Source organism: Lepisma saccharinum, chromosome 16 (assembly GCF_977018435.1).
Source record: "Lepisma saccharinum chromosome 16, izLepSacc3.1, whole genome shotgun sequence".
In the NCBI taxonomy this organism is placed as follows: domain Eukaryota; kingdom Metazoa; phylum Arthropoda; class Insecta; order Zygentoma; family Lepismatidae; genus Lepisma; species Lepisma saccharinum.
Window position 1 is genome coordinate 36420362 of NC_139244.1, and position 19319 is coordinate 36439680.

Here is a 19319-nt window from a genome sequence, read left to right on the forward strand (position 1 = left end):
CAAGTGCAGTTATTCACGTCATTTTCAACTCGATCTTCAACATTCATTCCTGTAGCAATGAACATTTCTACTCTTACCTAAAATGTGATTTTAAACTGTATCACTGCAAGTCATTCATTTTATATTAACGTTGTACAAAATAGTTTGCGAGAAATTGGCCTTAGAAGTTGTGCCAAATTGATGCTGTACGTCACGAAAACTGAACCGTCTCTGATTGGATATTCCAGTTATGACGTTCTCGTTCGGCAATGAAATCGGTCGTCTCTTAGCGCTCTAGAAATCCATGCACGAAAGCGTTCGTTGCTCCTCGTGTTTGTAACGCTGAATATTGAAGAGGATTTTCTGAGATTTTCAAAATTAAATTAACGTTTCGATTATGACATGCTAGAGATGTACGAAAGCCAATTCCGGCAATCTAACATGTGCAGATGCATTCACGGTAGCTCCATATTTTGCACAATTGATATTGGATGGAGCTGAGATAAGAGAAGCGGAAGCAGCGAGTTAAGTGTGGCAAGGGAAATTTGACATGGTGTTTACTTTCAAGTTTTTAAAATTCCAAAAATTAGATTTCGTATGTGAGAGGTCGCACTATATGAATAAAATTTACTCCTAACTTAAAGTTTTTCTTGAACAAGGCGTGTGAAGTATTTTTCTTCCACTGTGATATCCACAACACTGACCAGCTTTAAAATTCGGACTGCTCTGCTCTTGTAACTCACAAGATGGAAACTTGTTTCGGCACAAGGCAACAAAAAATCTTATTTGTAATGTTAACTCAGCAGTGACTTAGTGCTTGCTTTGTGGAAACGACCATTCCCTGTTCTAGTAGTTACGTATCTTTTCCAATCCAGCAAACGCAGACACTTCCTAACACTAAATGCAGCCAACTCGAAGTGCAGACGACAGAACAAGCCGAAGGACGACGTCACAACATGGCGCACCTGTGTTTTGCGTGACGCTCGGCTCGGAAATTAGAAACTCGATTTTTTACCTAAAAACGAACGCACATGAACGTGGGAAATTGCAGGGGTTATTTGTCGATAGTGTAGATTTTAAAAATGATATTAAAAAAAATTAGTGGAAGTGTTCAATGTCTAATAAAACTTTGGAAGGTGATTTACCCTTCTGTTATATAACAGGCTTCACGAAGAAGCGCACGTTACATGAACAATTTGAAACCATCTTCAGAGTAAGTTAGTAATCTCGTGTTGGGGAGTGTGACTATGGAAATTTCGTTCATCAATACAACAGCACGGATCGACTACTTTTATTTGACAGCAGTTGAAATTGCTTGTCGCACGAGAGGGGTAAATCACGCAAAACATTCATGAAAAATAACCATGCTGAGGAATAATATGGTGTTCATTGTATTTTCATGAATAATTTCTTCTCATCGATATACCGTACGTCGAAATCAAAAGCGCAAAAATTTTCAAGGTAATGGAATGTTAGCCTCCGTGGCGAAATCGGTTAGCGCGTTCGGCTGTTAACCGAAAGGTTGGTGGTTCGATCCCACCCGGGGGCGCTGTTTTTATCCAAGAGGAGGTCGTCGAATAAATAGCAATTGACCAATTTCTGTTGAACTTCTCTAAGGTGATGGATACATGAAGCAGCAATTGAGGCGAAAGCCATTAATACCGCAAGTATCTGCGAAAGACAGATGGAATAAAGCTCATATTGATCAACTAAAGTGCGAGTGGAAGCTTCAGTTGAGTATATCTTGTGATCATCATGACAAAGTTTGGAATATATCTTCACGTTTGGTAATCGGCGAGAGGTTAAGGTTTATGAGCAATTATAATGGACCAATTTTGAATCATCACGTGAGCGTTGCTTGGGATTTTTGGTGTCTCGTAATGTGATTATGAACACTGGAATAAATTAAAAATGGAATACGAGCGCAAAAGTTTTAGCAGAGCATGGTTTCGATCCACGGACCTCTGGGTTATGGGCCCAGCACGCTTCCACTGCGCCACTCTGCTACTTCCATAACAATCACACATCATCAGCTTGTAAATCTGAATACACAATCAAACTCTTACTTTTGTCATAATCGTGGAGTTCATGCGATATTTACACTATTCCTTCCATGATTAATTTCAACACGATTTGGGTTTCGAATTTAAGTTTATAGCAAAATGTAAATCTACCATACTATCGGATTGTAAGCATCCAAATTGAAATGAGAACACCCTGGATGAAATTTTTGATAAAGAAGAAAGTCATGTTTTTCATGCCACATCCAATGCATGTTGGCTAGTTTCGGAGTTAATGGACGTCTTTCCGTGCATGTCATTTAAGGTTGGTGTTATAACTTCACAGTCCTCTTAAGGGCATGATCACATTTGTGAGGTATGGAGAATATTGCAAGTGCAGTTATCCACGTCATTTTCAACTCGATCTTCAACATTCATTCCTGTAGCAATGAACATTTCTACTCTTACCTAAAATGTGATTTTAAACTGTATCACTGCAAGTCATTCATTTTATATTAACGTTGTACAAAATAGTTTGCGAGAAATTGGCCTTAGAAGTTGTGTCAAATTGATGCTGTACGCCACGAAAACTGAACCGTCTCTGATTGGATATTCCAGTTATGACGTTCTCGATCGGCAATGAACTCGGTCGTCTCTTAGCGCTCTAGAAATCCATGCACGAAAGCGTTCGTTGCTCCTCGTGTTTGCAACGCTGAATATTGAAGAGGATTTTCTGAGATTTTCAAAATTAAATTAACGTTTCGATTATGACATGCTAGAGATGTACGAAAGCCAATTCCGGCAATCTAACATGTGCAGATGCATTCACGGTAGCTCCATATTTTGCACAATTGATATTGGATGGAGCTGAGATAATAGAAGCGGAAGCAGCGAGTTAAGTATGGCAAGGGAAATTTGACATGGTGTTTACTTTCAAGTTTTTAAAATTCCAAAAATTAGATTTCTTATGTGAGAGGTCGCACTATATGAATAAAATTTACTCCTAACTTAAAGTTTTTCTTGAACAAGGCGTGTGAAGTATTTTTCTTCCACTGTGATATCCACAACACTGACCAGCTTTAAAATTCGGACTGCTCTGCTCTTGTAACTCACAAGATGGAAACTTGTTTCGGCACAAGGCAACAAAAAATCTTATTTGTAATGTTAACTCAGCAGTGAAAACCGTGGTAAAGCACTGACTTAGTGCTTGCTTTGTGGAAACGACCATTCCCTGTTCTAGTAGTTACGTATCTTTTCCAATCCAGCAAACACAGACACGTCCTAACACTAAATGCAGCCAACTCGAAGTGCAGACGACAGAACAAGCCGAAGGACGACGTCACAACATGGCGCACCTGTGTTTTGCGCGACGGTCGGCTCGGAAATTAGAAACTCGATTTTTTACCTAAAAACGAACGCACATGAACGTGGGAAATTGCAGGGGTTATTTGTCGATGGTGTAGATTTTAAAAATGATATTAAAAAAAAGTAGTGGAAGTGTTCAATGTCTAATAAAACTTTGGAAGTTGATTTACCCTTCTGTTATATAACAGGTATCAAGAAGAAGCGCACGTTACATGAACAATTTGAAACCATCTTCAGAGTAAGTTAGTAATCTCGTGTTGGGGAGTGTGACTATGGAAATTTCGTTCATCAATACAACAGCACGGATCGCCTACTTTTATTTGACAGCCATTGAAATTGCTTGTCGCACGAGAGGGGTAAATCACGCAAAACATTCATGAAAAATAACCATGCTGAGGAATAATATGGTGTTCATTGTATTTACATGAATAATTTCTTCTCATCGATATACCGTATGTCGAAATCAAAAGCGCAAATATTTTCAAGGTAATGGAATGTTAGCCTCCGTGGCGCAATCGGTTAGCGCGTTCGGCTGTTAACCGAAAGGTTGGTGGTTCGATCCCACCCGGGGGCGCTGTTTTTATCCAAGAGGAGGTCGTCGAATAAATAGCAAATGACAAATTTCTGTTGAACTTCTCTAAGGTGATGGATACATGAAGCAGCAATTGAGGCGAAAGCCATTAATACCGCAAGTATCTGCGAAAGACAGATGGAATAAATCTCATATTGATCAACTAAACTGCGAGTGGAAGCTTCAATTGAGTATATCTTGTGATCATCATGACAAAGTTTGGAATATATCTTCACGTTTGGTAATCGGCGAGAGGTTAAGGTTTATGAGCAATTATAATGGACCAATTTCGAATCATCACGTGAGCGTTGCTTGGGATTTTTGGTGTCTCGTAATGTGATTATGAACACTGGAATAAATTAAAAATGGAATACGAGCGCAAAAGTTTTAGCAGAGCATGGTTTCAATCCACGGACCTCTGGGTTATGGGCCCAGCACGCTTCCACTGCGCCACTCTGCTACCTCCATAACAATCACACATCATCAGCTTGTAAATCTGAATACAGAATCAAACCCTTACTTTTGTCGTAGTCGTGGAGTTCATGCGATATTTACACTATTCCTTCCATGATTAATTTCAACACGATTTGGGTTTCGAATTTAAGCTTATAGCAAAATGTAAATCTACCCTACTATCGGATTGTAAGCATCCAAATTGAAATGAGAACACCCTGGATGAAATTTTTGATAAAGAAGAAAGTCATGTCTTTCATGCCACATCCAATGCATGTTGGCTAGTTTCGGAGTTAATGGACGTCTTTCCGTGCATGTCATTTAAGGTTGGTGTTATAACTTCTCAGTCCTCTTAAGGGCATGATCACATTTGTGAGGTATGGAGAATATTGCAAGTGCAGTTATCCACGTCATTTTCAACTCGATTTTCAACATTCATTCCTGTAGCAATGAACATTTCTACTCTTACCTAAAATGTGATTTTAAACTGTATCACTGCAAGTCATTCATTTTATATTAACGTTGTACAAAATAGTTTGCGAGAAATTGGCCTTAGAAGTTGTGCCAAATTGATGCTGTACGTCACGAAAACTGAACCGTCTCTGATTGGATATTCCAGTTGTGACGTTCTCGTTCGGCAATGAAATCGGTCGTCTCTTAGCGCTCTAGAACCCATGCACGAAAGCGTTCGTTGCTCCTCGTGTTTGTAACGCTGAATATTGAAGGGGATTTTCTGAGATTTTCAAAATTAAATTAACGTTTCGATTATGACATGCTAGAGATGTACGAAAGACAATTCCGGCAATCTAACATGTGCAGATGCATTCACGGTAGCTCCATATTTTGCACAATTGATATTGGATGGAGCTGAGATAAGAGAAGCGGAAGCAGCGAGTTATGTGTGGCAAGGGAAATTTGACATGGTGTTTACTTTCAAGTTTTTAAAATTCCAAAAATTAGATTTCGTATGTGAGAGGTCGCACTATATGAATAAAATTTACTCCTAACTTAAAGTTTTTCTTGAACAAGGCGTGTGAAGTATTTTTCTTCCACTGTGATATCCACAACACTGACCAGCTTTAAAATTCGGACTGCTCTGCTCTTGTAACTCACAAGATGGAAACTTGTTTCGGCACAAGGCAACAAGAAATCTTATTTGTAATGTTAACTCAGCAGTGAAAACCGTGGTAAAGCACTGACTTAGTGCTTGCTTTGTGGAAACGACCATTCCCTGTTTTAGTAGTTACGTATCTTTTCCAATCCAGCAAACACAGACACTTCCTAACACTAAATGCAGCCAACTCGAAGTGCAGACGACAGAACAAGCCGAAGGACGACGTCACAACATGGCGCACCTGTGTTTTGCGTGACGCTCGGCTCGGAAATTAGAAACTCGATATTTTACCTAAAAACGAACGCACATGAACGTGGGAAATTGCAGGGGTTATTTGTCGATAGTGTAGATTTTAAAAATGATATTAAAAAAAATTAGTGGAAGTGTTCAATGTCTAATAAAACTTTGGAAGGTGATTTACCCTTCTGTTATATAACAGGCATCACGAAGAAGCGCACGTTACATGAACAATTTGAAACCATCTTCAGAGTAAGTTAGTAATCTCGTGTTGGGGAGTGTGACTATGGAAATTTCGTTCATCAATACAACTGCACGGATCGCCTACTTTTATTTGACAGCAATTGAAATTGCTTGTCGCACGAGAGGGGTAAATCACGCAAAACATTCATGAAAAATAACCATGCTGAGGAATAATATGGTGTTCATTGTATTTACATGAATAATTTCTTCTCATCGATATACCGTATGTCGAAATCAAAAGCGCAAGTATTTTCAAGGTAATGGAATGTTAGTCTCCGTGGCACAATCGGTTAGCGCGTTCGGCTGTTAACCGAAAGGTTGGTGGTTCGATCCCACCCGGGGGCGCTGTTTTTATCCAAGAGGAGGTCGTCGAATAAATAGCAAATGACAAATTTCTGTTGAACTTCTCTTAGGTGATGAATACATGAAGCAGCAATTGAGGCGAAAGCCATTAATACCGCAAGTATCTGCGAAAGACAGATGGAATAAATCTCATATTGATCAACTAAACTGCGAGTGGAAGCTTCAATTGAGTATATCTTGTGATCATCATGACAAAGTTTGGAATATATCTTCACGTTTGGTAATCGGCGAGAGGTTAAGGTTTATGAGCAATTATAGTGGACCAATATCGAATCATCACGTGAGCGTTGCTTGGGATCTTTGGTGTCTCGTACTGTGATTATGAACACTGGAATAAATTAAAAAAGGAATACGAGCGCAAAAGTTTTAGCAGAGCATGGTTTCGATCCACGGACCTCTGGGTTATGGGCCCAGCACGCTTCCACTGCGCCACTCTGCTACTTCCATAACAATCACACATCATCAGCTTGTAAATCTGAATACAGAATCAAACCCTTACTTTTGTCGTAGTCGTGGAGTTCATGCAATATTTACACTATTCCTTCCATGATTAATTTCAACACGATTTGGGTTTCGAATTTAAGTTTATAGCAAAATGTAAATCTACCCTACTATCGGATTGTAAGCATCCAAATTGAAATGAGAACACCCTGGATGAAATTTTTGATAAAGAAGAAAGCCATGTCTTTCAGCAGTGACGTTCTTCCCATTGCCACATCCCATGAATGTTGGCTAGTTTCGGAGTTAATGGACGTCTTTCCGTGCATGTCATTTAAGGTTGGTGTTATAACTTCTCAGTCCTCTTAAGGGCATGATCACATTTATGAGGTATGGAGAATATTGCAAGTGCAGTTATTCACGTCATTTTCAACTCGATCTTCAACATTCATTCCTGTAGCAATGAACATTTCTACTCTTACCTAAAATGTGATTTTAAACTGTATCACTGCAAGTCATTCATTTTATATTAACGTTGTACAAAATAGTTTGCGAGAAATTGGCCTTAGAAGTTGTGCCAAATTGATGCTGTACGTCACGAAAACTGAACCGTCTCTGATTGGATATTCCAGTTATGACGTTCTCGTTCGGCAATGAAATCGGTCGTCTCTTAGCGCTCTAGAAATCCATGCACGAAAGCGTTCGTTGCTCCTCGTGTTTGTAACGCTGAATATTGAAGAGGATTTTCTGAGATTTTCAAAATTAAATTAACGTTTCGATTATGACATGCTAGAGATGTACGAAAGCCAATTCCGGCAATCTAACATGTGCAGATGCATTCACGGTAGCTCCATATTTTGCACAATTGATATCGGATGGAGCTGAGATAAGAGAAGCGGAAGCAGCGAGTTAAGTATGGCAAGGGAATTTGACATGGTGTTTACTTTCAAGTTTTTAAAATTCCAAAAATTAGATTTCGTATGTGAGAGGTGGCACTATATGAATAAAATTTACTCCTAACTTAAAGTTTTTCTTGAACAAGGCGTGTGAAGTATTTTTCTTCCACTGTGATATCCACAACACTGACCAGCTTTAAAATTCGGACTGCTCTGCTCTTGTAATTCACAAGAAGGAAACTTGTTTCGGCACAAGGCAACAAAAAAACACATGCTATTTTTTTTATGCAAACTCAATTTTAAAAATTGCATCTCTGTCCCTTTCAGGGTTCACTCCCAACAATGGCAGTAATGTTACTACTTTCCCTTTTTTCCCTCATTTTTTCGGTCACCACGGCGACTGAACATGTAAAAATCATCTCGGGAATTTATCTGACAGAACTACCAGGAACCATCCCTTATCATTATACCATCCCCATCTACTATAATGTGAAATTAGAAATGCCTAAACCCCAGCACTTCCCATCAACACTACATAATGCCATGTGCAACAAAGGTGAAGAAGATTCCAACCAATGTAAACTTGCGGTCCAACTCCAAAATTTTCATTCACACCTTTTTTCACACCTTTCCCTCTTCACAAGACCCACTCCCAACACTTCCGTAGTTAGACAAAAACGTGCACTCCTTGGCTTTATAAGTAGCATTGCTAACTATTGCTGTGATTTTGCCACTACTAAGCAATTAGAACCCTTATTCCAAAATGCTCATGAAGTAAAACAAACGATATCTAACATTAAATTACAACTGCAAGCTAATCATATTTTCTATCAAAATTTAACTGGTGAAATTCACTCTTTCCAACATCAGATTGAGGATGTTTTTACTGAATATGCTAACCACTCTGATAGTTTGGCTAGAAATCAGGAAGCATTGATTAATAAACTCAAAAATTTAACAATCAAAGATGCACATCAAGCACAGGCATATCTCATCGAATTTATGACCCTAACCTTCCAGCTTAGCCAAATGTTCACCCTTTTTGAATATGAGAACACCATTAACAGTTGTAAACATCATTTTCTCTCTGAACATGTAGTTTCTAAAACAAAACTGCACCAACACTTGAAAAAGATTCAAAAAAATATTCTTCCTACTGGATTTGATATAGCGATTCCTCTCACCCTTATTGACATGTATTATCAGATACCACTGTCCCAATGCAGAATATCTGCTGATGCTGTGAATATTGAGTTGAAAGTGCCTATCACATCCACTCAGAAGACATATAAACTTTATTTAGCAATCCCTGTCCCCTTTTCGTATCAAAATTTAACATGCGTAGTGTCACATAATCCATCGTATATCGCCATCGATGATTCTCATAATGTTGTCACTATTAGTGGTACAGACCTTGAAAATTGTCAGGTCCATACACAGAAATTGTGCCTTCTGCCTTCTCACACAGGAAGACACGATGGGCTCAATTTCTGTCTTTCCAAATTGATTCATGCAACAACCGTGGCTGACACGATGAATGTGTGTACCTACACATGTCACGAATCCCACCTCACCGATGTGGTCAAATTAGATTTAAATGTATATGCAATCATTAATCCTCCTCCTACCATCACCTTTTTTTACGCTAATGGCTCCACTTTACATTATAATCTTACCACTTTTCACGAACCCGGTGCAGTATTGTTACACGTGGCTTGCCGTACAGATGTACTTATCACCCCCGATATCAAAATTCATGCTATCTTTCCTTGTGGTTTCGATCATTCAACAATCCACCGAACAATTCATATCCTTCCTGCTGCCTGCACCAACAATCCCAATTTTCTACTAGACACCCATTATAAGATTTCCCCTCTTTGTGAATGCAACGGCTCTTTATCATAAACAATGGACATTTCATATCCCTCACCTTAACCTCTCCCAATATAAAGTTCTTGACATCCCTCCTATAACTCCACTTTACAGACATGCGGATTTTCCTATCATTATAAATTTTGTCTGGCTCACATGTATTACTCTAGGTGTCATATACCAATTTAAACTTCTCCACATTCCCCTTTTCTTATGCTTTACTTCTAAGGCTCGTGCACTTACCCCTCATGACCTTGTAAAATCTCCTGCACATACAACCTCCTATCTCTTCTTAATTTTCATAGCTCTCCTGCTTCTTTGTATTTGCATTACCTACATGTACTTACGTCTAAAACGTCACACTTCTTGCTGCTCATGTTGTCACCGGCGAACCCCATCTCCTCCTAAGACCTGTTCCGTCCCTATTATTAGTCCTCCTATTTCCGTAGCTGCTATATCTCAACGTCCCGCACATTCCCCACCACCCCCTCCCACTCTTCGTCAACTTACGACTCCCACTCGCTTAGCTCCTCCTCTTCCCACACGTATCACCTTCGATGATGGCTACTGTCTACCCACCCCTGTCATTTCACTTATGTCACCTTCGACTCCAACCTTTACTCTTCCGCACTTAGGCGAACACCTTTTATTATAACTTCCCCTTCCCTACGCTTGTCGGCTCCCCCTTGCACAACGTCACCATCTGGCCATACTACACTCACGGCATTCTCAAGCATCTCTTCGGCAGTTCCGCATACAGCCAGACACCCAGCAGTCGGTCAGCGAGGAATCATCATGGCACAGCAGTCATCCTGGAGCAGCTGTACAAGCAGCCAGCCAGCCAGCAGCCATCTATTCCAGACATCATGCCGCCAGCCAGCCAGGAGACCTCCTATTGCAGCACACACCATGCAGCCAGCCAACCAGCTTACATCTTATTGCAGACATTATGCAGTCTTCATGCGGCTCATCTATTGCAGACATCATGCAGCCAGCAGATATCTTATTTCAGCTCATCATGCAGCCCGCCAGTCGGCCAGTGGACATCATGCAGACACCATGCAGCCAGCCAACCAGCTTACATCTTATTGCAGACATCATGCAGTCTTCATGCGGCTCATCATGCAGCCAGCCAGCCAGCAGGCATCCTATTGCAGCCATCCAGACATCATGCAGACATCATGCAGCCAGCCAGCCAGCCAGGAGCCTTCCCATTGCAGCAGACATCATACAGCCTGCCAGCCAGCTCATATTCTATTGCAGACGTCATACAGCCAGCCAGCCAGCACATATTCTATTGCAGACATCCTGATGCAGACATCATGTAGCCAGCCAGCCAGGAGACCTCCTATTGCAGCAGACATCATCATGCAGACATCATGCAGCCAGCCAGCCAGGAGCCTTCCTATTGCAGCAGACATCATGCAGCCGGCCAGCCAGCAGATATCTTATTGCAGCACACCATGCAGACATCATGCAGCCAGCCAGACACCATGCCGCCATCCTGCAGCAAGCACATAAACATGTAGCCAGCAGACCACAGGCAGCCTGCAGCTCAGCATACCACCAGCGGTCAGCATTCCAGCTGAACATGCAGCCAGACCCGTGCAGTACCAGCTATACCGACAGCTCCAACTTTTTTTTATTTTATTTTTCCACATTATTATATACAGGGTTTTTATTTTTCTTTACTCAATGTACTTTCAATTATTATTTCCAAATATACTCTCCATAACCATCTCTACTCTGCTTCGTAACCACTCACAGTGGATACATCTTGGCCAGGGGAATGATGAAGGAATTGGGAGCATAAAAGTCGAAACATTAATTTGCCTCAAACATCGCTCTGAAGCTCGCAAGTTGAACGCTCATTCACCCCACATTCCACCGGATGCAGAGCCGAGCATCAAGAATTTTCCACTCGGCTCTGCACAGTCAGCAAGGCAACGGCCCTCGCCAGCGGTGAGTGCACCTCCACTGTAAATTTCCATCTGCATCCAGGGATACCCCAGGTGCACAGTGGAGGTGCAAAGTCCACCAACCTATGACTCAAATCCAATGTATGAAACCGCTGGAGACAGTAAATCGATCTCTCACTTCGCTCCAATATCACCACCAAACTGATCGACGAGAAGAGGACGACGGCCTGCTGAGAGATCGCGACACTACGAGGCGGCAACAAGCGAGAAGTCCACAAGCAGTCCGGATTAAGCCAACCGAAGAATCTGCAAGAATAAAACAAGTCGCCGAATTGCCTGCCGTCTCTTATCGTCATCTTCGATCTCTCCAGCGGACACCTGTCACCGTCGCCAGACGCCAGAAGCCGAGGGCCAGACCAACAGCAAGGGGTGAGTAGCGTTCAACAACACAGGCTCCCAACAATCCTTCATCAGCCTCCTTAAGGGTAGAGGTGGTTAGCCAAGTCAAACTTAAGACCTATTGTATTTATCTGAGCTACGTCCCGGCGTGACTCGATCCCGTACCTTACCCGACGTCACGTTACGTTACCATGTAAGGTACGGGATCGAGTCACGCCGGGACGTAGCAGATCATCAGTTTGGTGGTGATATTGGAGCGAAGTGAGAGATCGATTTACTGTCTCCAGCGGTTTCATACATTGGATTTGAGTCATAGGTTGGTGGACTTTGCACCTCCACTGTGCACCTGGGGTATCCCTGGATGCAGATGGAAATTTACAGTGGAGGTGCACTCACCGCTGGCGAGGGCCGTTGCCTTGCTGACTGTGCAGAGCCGAGTGGAAAATTCTTGTTGCTCGGCTCTGCATCCGGTGGAATGTGGGGTGAATGAGCGTTCAACTTGCGAGCTTCAGAGCGATGTTTGAGGCAAATTAATGTTTCGACTTTTATGCTCCCAATTCCTTCATCATTCCCCTGGCCAAGATGTATCCACTGTGAGTGGTTACGAAGCAGAGTAGAGATGGTTATGGAGAGTATATTTGGAAATAATAATTGAAAGTACATTGAGTAAAGAAAAATAAAAACCCTGTATATAATAATGTGGAAAAATAAAATAAAAAAAAGTTGGAGCTGTCGGTATAGCTGGTACTGCACGGGTCTGGCTGCATGTTCAGCTGGAATGCTGACCGCTGGTGGTATGCTGAGCTGCAGACTGCCTGTGGTCTGCTGGCTACATGTTTATGTGCTTGCTGCAGGATGGCGGCATGGTGTCTGGCTGGCTGCATGATGTCTGCATGGTGTGCTGCAATAAGATATCTGCTGGCTGGCCGGCTGCATGATGTCTGCTGCAATAGGAAGGCTCCTGGCTGGCTGGCTGCATGATGTCTGCATGATGATGTCTGCTGCAATAGGAGGTCTCCTGGCTGGCTGGCTACATGATGACTGCATCAGGATGTCTGCAATAGAATATGTGCTGGCTGGCTGGCTGTATGATGTCTGCTGCAATGGGAAGGCTCCTGGCTGGCTGGCTGGCTGCATGATGTCTGCATGATGTCTGGATGGCTGCAATAGGATGCCTGCTGGCTGGCTGGCTGCATGATGAGCCGCATGAAGACTGCATGATGTCTGCAATAAGATGTAAGCTGGTTGGCTGGCTGCATGGTGTCTGCATGATGTCCACTGGCCGACTGGCGGGCTGCATGATGAGCTGAAATAAGATATCTGCTGGCTGCATGATGTCTGCAATAGATGAGCCGCATGAAGACTGCATGATGTCTGCAATAAGATGTAAGCTGGTTGGCTGGCTGCATGGTGTCTGCATGATGTCCACTGGCCGACTGGCGGGCTGCATGATGAGCTGAAATAAGATATCTGCTGGCTGAATGATGTCTGCAATAGATGAGCCGCATGAAGACTGCATGATGTCTGCAATAAGATGTAAGCTGGTTGGCTGGCTGCATGGTGTCTGCATGATGTCCACTGGCCGACTGGCGGGCTGCATGATGAGCTGAATTAAGATATCTGCTGGCTGCATGATGTTTGCAATAGATGAGCCGCATGAAGACTGCATGATGTCTGCAATAAGATGTAAGCTGGTTGGCTGGCTGTATGGTGTGTGCTGCAATAGGAGGTCTCCTTGCTGGCTGGCGGCATGATGTCTGGAATAGATGGCTGCTGGCTGGCTGGCTGCTTGTACAGCTGCTCCAGGATGACTGCTGCGCCATGATGATTCCTCGCTGACCGACTGCTGGGTGTCTGGCTGTATGTGGAACTGCCGAAGAGATGCTTGAGAACGCTGTGAGTGTAGTATGGCCAGATGGTGACGTTGTGCAAGGGGGAGCCGACAAGCGTAGGGAAGGGGAAGTTATAATAAAAGGTGTTCGCCTAAGTGCGGAAGAGTAAAGGTTGGAGTCGAAGGTGACATAAGTGAAATGACAGGGGTGGGTAGACAGTAGCCATCATCGAAGGTGATACGTGTGGGAAGAGGAGCTAAGCGAGTGGGAGTCGTAAGTTGACGAAGAGTGGGAGGGGGTGGTGGGGAATGTGCGGGACGTTGAGATATAGCAGCTACGGAAATAGGAGGACTAATAATAGGGACGGAACAGGTCTTAGGAGGAGATGGGGTTCGCCGGTGACAACATGAGCAGCAAGAAGTGTGACGTTTTAGACGTAAGTACATGTAGGTAATGCAAATACAAAGAAGCAGGAGAGCTATGAAAATTAAGAAGAGATAGGAGGTTGTATGTGCAGGAGATTTTACAAGGTCATGAGGGGTAAGTGCACGAGCCTTAGAAGTAAAGCATAAGAAAAGGGGAATGTGGAGAAGTTTAAATTGGTATATGACACCTAGAGTAATACATGTGAGCCAGACAAAATTTATAATGATAGGAAAATCCGCATGTCTGTAAAGTGGAGTTATAGGAGGGATGTCAAGAACTTTATATTGGGAGAGGTTAAGGTGAGGGATATGAAATGTCCATTGTTTATGATAAAGAGCTGTTGCATTCACAAAGAGGGGAAATCTTATAATGGGTGTCTAGTAGAAAATTGGGATTGTTGGTCCAGGCAGCAGGAAGGATATGAATTGTTCGGTGGATTGTTGAATGATCGAAACCACAAGGAAAGATAGCATGAATTTTGATATCGGGGGTGATAAGTACATCTGTACGGCAAGCCACGTGTAACAATACTGCACCGGGTTCGTGAAAAGTGGTAAGATTATAATGTAAAGGGGAGCCATTAGCGTAAAAAAAGGTGATGGTAGGAGGAGGATTAATGATTGCATATACATTTAAATCTAATTTGACCACATCGGTGAGGTGGGATTCGTGACATGTGTAGGTACACACATTCATCGTGTCAGCCACGGTTGTTGCTTGAATCAATTTGGAAGAACAGAAATTGAGCCCATTGTGTCTTCCTGTGTGAGAAGGCAGAAGGCACAATTTCTGTGTATGGACCTGACAATTTTCAAGGTCTGTACCACTAATAGTGACAACATTATGAGTATCATCGATGGCGATATACGATGGATTATGCGACACGACCCATGTTAAATTTTGATATGAAAAGGAGACAGGGATTGCAAATTAAAGTTTGTATTTCTTCTGAGTGGAAGTGATAGGCACTTTCAACTCAATATTGACAGCATCAGCAGAAATTCTGCATTGGGACAGTGGTATCTGATAATACATGTCAATAAGTGTGAGAGGAATCGCTATATCAAATCCAGTAGGAAGAATATTTTTTTGAATCTTTTTCAAGTCTCGGTGCAGTGCTGTTTTAGATACAACATGTTCAGAGAGAAAATGATGTTTACAAGGTTGGTGGTTCCATCCCGCCCGGGGGCGCTGTTTTTATCCAAGAGGAGGTCGTCGAATAATTAGCAATTGACCAATTTCTGTTGAACTTCTCTAAGGTGATGGATACATGAAGCAGCAATTGAGGCGAAGGATATTAATACTGCAAGTATCTGCGAAAGACAGATTGAATAAAGCTCATATTGATCAACTAAACTGCGAGTGGAAGCTTCAATTGAGTATATCTTGTGATCATCATGACAAAGTTTGGAATATATCTTCACGTTTCGTAATCGGCGAGAGGTTAAGGTTTATGATCAATTATAATGGACCAATTTCGAATCATCACGTGAGCGTTGCTTAGGATTTTTGGTGTCTCGTAATGTGATTATGAACACTGGAATATTAAAAATGGAATACGAGCGCAAAAGTTTTAGCAGAGCACGGTTTCGATCCACGGACCTCTGGGTTATGGGCCCAGCACGCTTCCACTGCGGCACTTTGCTACTTCCATAACAATCACACATCATCAGCTTGTAAATCTGAATACAGAATCAAACTCTTACTTTTGTCGTAGTCGTGGAGTTCATGCGATATTTACACTATTCCTTCCATGATTAATTTCAACACGATTTGGGTTTCGAATTTAAGCTTATAGCAAAATGTAAATCTACCCTACTATCGGATTGTAAGCATCCAAATTGAAATGAGAACACCCTGGATGAAATTTTTGATAAAGAAGAAAGTCATGTCTTTCATGCCACATCCAATGCATGTTGGCTAGTTTCGGAGTTAATGGACGTCTTTCCGTGCATGTCATTTAAGGTTGGTGTTATAACTTTCAGTCCTCTTAAGGGCATGATCACATTTGTGAAGTATTTTTCTTCCACTGTGATATCCACAACACTGACCAGCTTTAAAATTCGTACTGCTCTGCTCTTGTAACTCACAAGATGGAAACTTGTTTCTGCACAAGGCAACAAAAAATCTTATTTGTAATATTAACTCAGCAGTGAAAAGCGTGGTAAAGCACTGATCTAGTGCTTGCTTAGTGGAAACGACCATTCCCTGTTCTAGTAATTACGTATCTTTTCCAATCCAGCAAATACAGACATGTCCTAACACTAAATGCAGCCAACTCGAAGTGCAGACGACAGAACAAGCCGAAGGACGACGTCACAACATGGCGCACCTGTGTTTTGCGCGACGCTCGGCTCGGAAATTAGAAACTCGATTTTTTACCTAAAAACGAACGCACATGAACGTGGGAAATTGCAGGGGTTACTTGTCGATGGTGTAGATTTTAAAAATGATATTAAAAAAAATTAGTGGAAGTGTTCAATGTCTAGGGTTACCAGACGTCCGGATTTTCCCGGACATGTCCTACATTTTAGCCTTATGTCCGGCGTCCGGGAGGAATGTGAAAAATATCATAAATGTCCTACATTTTGAGAGTCACATAATATCAATTAGGAAAATACGTAACAGAAAAAACTCATGCAAGTTACAAGTCTATGGACTGCGCTTTCAAACTCAATATTGACATTTATTTTGATTCAGTCATTGCCCAAAAAGAAAAAAAAGTTTGTCCTGCTACTAAACAAGCGGGAAAAAGGAAGCAATCAATGAACAAAGTTTTGGGACCACTTTCTGATAACGTCACTGTTCAATGCCTGAGCAGAATTTCTTGCCTTACGGTTTATACTGATGGAACAAGGTGTTGCCCATTCTTATTCAATATAATTTGATTGGAAAGCAGGGGTATAGAGAACAAAGTTATTCAGGGTGTCTGCCAGTCAAGAAAGTCATGGAAGTCAGGAAAAAGTAAAGAAATCAACAAGTAGGTCAAGAAGTCAATAAAAAGGCAATAAATTATTCTTGTGGTCAAGAATATTTGCTATCATAATGACTGATTGGTTGATTTAGTTTCTTTTACTTCACTTTTTTCTGTCCCTTTGGCTAATCGCGAAGATGAGGATGAATGGTGGTAAGATAAGATGGATGAAGGGACAGTCACAAACATATAGGGACAAGCGACACAAGCACCACATAAGATTTTACTGGCTGTGAGTCCAGACGCCAAAGCCTCGTTTGTCTACCAAACACCGTTCAGGATGCATTAATACGAGAAAGTAGATCTAATTCTCTTCTTAAATTCAGCTTCAGTTTTTATCTTAACTGACCCTTTGGTAGGGGTTTTCATTAAATAAATATTTATTTTCTTCATTACTAATTTCCAATTTTACCTAAGTGTAGGGGTCGAATAAATAAATGTTAAGAAAGACGGAAAAAAGGTCTAGAAAAGTCCAGAAAAAGTCAAGAATTCTGGATGTGTTATTTTGGTAGACACCCTGTTATTGAACTAAAAACTACACAAGATGAAACTTCTCGAACCATTTTAAATTACGGTAATTGCTGAATATTTGTTTGCCATTACAGGTCATAATTCAAATGTTGAGAGAGTTCTCTCATTACAATCAGCACAACAGACTCACGAGAGCATTTTTTTTTCATAAAATCTGTAAAATGTTTGGTACTGGTCCCTATAATTTCAAAGAGTTTGACTGTACACTCTAACATAAATATTGATTACTATGATTGCAAGTTTTGAAATTTTGCATTTAAAAATTCATTAAGAATTCCTTTTTTAAAAACTGAAAAGTGTCATTTTTCAACTACTCTCTAACGTGTTCTATAGAAATATGTATTGTTTATTGAGAAAGTTTCGTGTCCTACATTTTGACCTAATGTCCTACATTTTGGGACAGCATGTCCTACATTTCCCTTACAGCGATCTGGTAACCCTATCAATGTCTAATAAAACTTTGGAAGGTGATTTACCCTTCTGTTATATAACAGGCATCACGAAGAAGCGCACGTTACATGAACAATTTGAAACCATCTTCAGAGTAAGTTAGTAATCTCGTGTTGGGGAGTGTGACTATGGAAATTTCGTTCATCAATACAACTGCACGGATCGCCTACTTTTATTTGACAGCCATTGAAATTGCTTGTCGCACGAGAGGGGTAAATCACGCAAAACATTCATGAAAAATAACCATGCTGAGGAATAATATGGTGTTCATTGTATTTTCATGAATAATTTCTTCTCATCGATATACCGTACGTCGAAATCAAAAGCGCAAATATTTTCAAGGTAATGGAATGTTAGCCTCCGTGGCGCAATCGGTTAGCGCGTTCGGCTGTTAACCGAAAGGTTGGTGGTTCGATCCCACCTGGGGGCGCTGTTTTTATCCAAGAGGAGGTCGTCGAATAAATAGCAATTGACCAATTTCTGTTGAACTTCTCTAAGGTGATGGATACATGTAGCAGCAATTGAGGCGAAAGCCATTAATACCGCAAGTATCTGCGAAAGACAGATGGAATAAAGCTCATATTGATCAACTAAACTGCGAGTGGAAGCTTCAATTGAGTATATCTTGTGATCGTCATGACAAAGTTTGGAATATATCTTCACGTTTGGTAATCGGCGAGAGGTTAAGGTTTATGAGCAATTATAGTGGACCAATTTCGAATCATCACGTGAGCGTTGCTTGGGATTTTTGGTGTCTCGTACTGTGATTATGAACACTGGAATAAATTAAAAAAGGAATACGAGCGCAAAAGTTTTAGCAGAGCATGGTTTCGATCCACGGACCTCTGGGTTATGGGCCCAGCACGCTTCCACTGCGCCACTCTGCTACTTCCATAACAATCACACATCATCAGCTTGTAAATCTGAATACACAATCAAACTCTTACTTTTGTCGTAGTCGTGGAGTTCATGCGATATTTACTCTATTCCTTCCATGATTAATTTCAACACGATTTAACAATGTGGGGGCAGAGCCACCCAAATAATTTTGCTTAAGAGGATCTAATGTATTATTTTGCTTCTCTTGTTAAGTTTACTCTGAATTGTGCCACATGAACTTAACTTTTAATACACATTTAAAATTTTCTAGACCATCAACTTTGGGGGACTGAAACCGCTAAACCATCAACTTTGGGGAGGCTATGACCAGAGACAGCAAAACGCATGATTTATTACTAGTATATACTAAGTATGTAA

At 41.4% G+C, this 19319-nt stretch overlaps 4 non-coding genes across 4 annotated transcripts; all 4 read left to right on the forward strand.

Annotated features, from left to right (window-relative positions):
• Positions 1-1454: 1454 nt before the first annotated feature.
• On the forward strand, positions 1455-1528 carry TRNAN-GUU (transfer RNA asparagine (anticodon GUU)). The gene has a single exon. It is a non-coding gene; the product is annotated as a tRNA-Asn (tRNA).
• Positions 1529-3844: 2316 nt separating this feature from the next.
• On the forward strand, positions 3845-3918 carry TRNAN-GUU (transfer RNA asparagine (anticodon GUU)). Its single transcript has one exon. It is a non-coding gene; the product is annotated as a tRNA-Asn (tRNA).
• Positions 3919-6233: 2315 nt separating this feature from the next.
• Positions 6234-6307, forward strand: TRNAN-GUU (transfer RNA asparagine (anticodon GUU)). The gene has a single exon. It is a non-coding gene; the product is annotated as a tRNA-Asn (tRNA).
• Positions 6308-18418: 12111 nt separating this feature from the next.
• On the forward strand, positions 18419-18492 carry TRNAN-GUU (transfer RNA asparagine (anticodon GUU)). The gene has a single exon. It is a non-coding gene; the product is annotated as a tRNA-Asn (tRNA).
• The last annotated feature ends 827 nt before the right edge of the window (positions 18493-19319 follow it).